Source organism: Leptinotarsa decemlineata, unplaced genomic scaffold, assembly GCF_025532065.1.
Source record: "Leptinotarsa decemlineata unplaced genomic scaffold, Ldec_3_MD MMD2_P_RNA_scaffold_14, whole genome shotgun sequence".
Taxonomy (NCBI): Eukaryota; Metazoa; Arthropoda; class Insecta; order Coleoptera; family Chrysomelidae; genus Leptinotarsa; species Leptinotarsa decemlineata.
The window spans coordinates 8,382,686-8,385,566 of NW_027412528.1; positions in this window are offsets into that span (position 1 = coordinate 8,382,686).

Here is a 2,881-nt window from a genome sequence, read left to right on the forward strand (position 1 = left end):
AGAAAGAAAAAAGAAAAAAATTTGAAATCCTGGAAAAAAGGAAAAGAAGATTGGCTTCGTACTTTCTTGGATCAACAATCCCAAATTTAAGGGTTGGTTGGAAAAGTCTTCAAAACCAGCAGGTCGAGGAACAGAGTTTGCCTTTTGTAACGTATGCAATATGGATGTGGTAGCTCATCAAACTGTCCTTATTAAACACTCGAATAGTGAAAAACACAAATTAAATTGGCAAGAAGTGTCTACGAGCACCAAGATCACAGAACTTTTCACGGAAAACAGCGAAGAAATTGCCGTCAGAATCGCGGAAATAAAACTTTGTGCCCTGTTGGCTACAAACCAATTACCTTTTTTGCTGATGGATACTTTGTGCCCACTTTAAAAAAATATCTTTCATGATTCAAAAGTTGCACAAAAATCAAGTGTAAGAAGAACCAAGGCCACTGTTATTGTATGCAATAGTTTGGGAACTAATTTTCTGATAGATTTCCACAATGAATTAAGGGAGCCAGGATTTTTCTTTTCGTTGATAATGGATGAAACGACAGATATTTCCATCAAAAAGCAGTGTGCTTTTTCAATCATTTATTATGATAACAGTGCAAATATGATTAAAACATTTTTTTTCATCTGGTTGAAGCTGATGGTTCCACAGCTGTTGATTTATTCAACATTTTAAAAAATTCCTTGATATCCAAGAAAATTCCATTAACAAATTTGGTAGGGTTTTCTTCGGATACCACTAATGTTATGGTCGGAGAACATAATTCTGTATTTGCTCTTCTGAAAAAAGAGTTGCCTCAAATAATATGTATCAGGTGCTCCTGTCATATGGCACATTTGGCAATTTTGAAAGCTTGTTTAAAGCTACCAAGGCAGGTGGAAGACCTACTTCGTAATGTAGGCAGTCATTTCAACAGGAGCTCCTTGCGTAGAAAAAAATTTGAAGAGTTTCAAATTTTTTCCATGTTGAAATACATAAAATACTCTCGCCAGCCGTAACAAGGTGGTTATCAATAAAGGCATGCATTGACAGAGTGCTTGAACAATATGAGCCACTTAAACAATATTTAATGGAATCTGTGCTTGAGGACCCATCACACACAACAGATAGTATGTTAGAAGCAATGAAGAATCCATTTACCAGAGTTTATCTGGAATTCATGTCTTATACTTTGGGGCTTATGACGATTTTAACATGCTATTTCAATCTGAAAAGCCAGAAACGATTGTATTATTAGAAACGTTATATGCTAATTTTCTCGAGCTATCAAACATAAAAAAGCCAAAGATATTTTTAAACTGAATCATGAAAATCCGGATTTTTTCCTACCATTGGAAAATATTTATTTGGGGATGGCAGCAACAGAATCTTTTGCAAACTTAAATAAAAATCCGAACATTCAGAGAAACGACATTGTTACATTTTTGAAATCAATTTTATCGTTTTATATTGATGTGGCAAAAAACATAAAAGAAAAATTTAATTTTAAAGAGCCAATTTTTGATATCATAGATATATTGGATCCAAAAGTTGCACAATCTTTTAAGACAAAGTCTTTATAACACGTCATTGATACATTTCCAGTTTTGAAAGACCACGTTGATCCTCAGGCTTTGGACAATGAGTGGAAAAAACATTCCTTACTACATTTTGAAGATCTCCACGTAAACATGAAAGATTATAAGCAATATTGGTCACAAATTTTCAACTTGAAGAATAATGCTGACATTTTATTATTTCCCAATTTAAAAAAAAATCTATCATTACTGCTTATCTTTTCCAATGCGAGTGTTGAAAAAATTTTCAGCAATGTTTTTAACATAAAAACAGATAAAAGAAATTTATTAAACACTTCTACTCTAAGGGCTATTTTAGCTACCAAACAAGGAGTAGATAACAGTGGGGGTTGTGTTAAATTTCAACCAACAAAAAAAATGTTGGAGTGTAAGATTTGGCAAGACAAGCAGTAGTTGAAAGAAATACATTTCAAGTTGGTAGGTGACTTCATATTATTTTTTACAGATGCTATTTTAGGTAAAATGTTCCTTTTTTTTTCTATGAAAAAAAAAGATAAAATAACAAATTAGGTACATGTACCTACCATTCGTGTAACTTTCGTGTTTTTCTGTTTTTTTAATGTATTTTAATTAAAGAATTTTAAGTTTTAGGTACACGTAACTTTTTTGTTTTTTCAATCTTTTTTTTTGTATGTTAATGCTACCAAAGATTTTTTTTAGTTAAAATAGAAGTATTTTAAGTAAACTTGTTATTTTTTTCAATATTTTTTTAGTGTATTTCAATGATACCAAAGATTTTTTAGTTTGAATAAGAGTATTTTCTGTAAAATGTTCCTTTTTTATATAAATAAATATGAAATAACTCATTTTTTTCATTATTGCTTCAAAATACCTATTCCTGCCTTATATTTTGTACGAAACCTGAATATATAGTATTGATTTACTATTTTTGATTGTTTTCAACAAATCAGATAATTTCGGGCAAAATCGGATAATTTCGAGTCCAGAAGAGGATCTTTTCATTCTCATCATAGGCTTTTTCCAAGTGCTCAAGTGAAAAACTAACCCTATAAGTTGAAGTATAGTCAGTTCTATTCCAATCCTCGCGATGAAACGATATTTCTGGTGCTGTTTTTCTCAAAACTGCTGTAAGTTTCCGCTTATCATCTTTGGACCTATGCGCGAGACATGCAAATATATTTTTTTGTAACAGTCATAAAGTTTTCAACATCGTTCCAGCCATCGGTGTGAAGTCAGCAGACAAAGTCAGTAGCTCTTTTTCCGGAAATACCCGAATGGTCAGTAGCGTACCGAAATCGTGATTATGTTTTTTGGGTTTCTGATGTACCTTTATGTGAAAGCA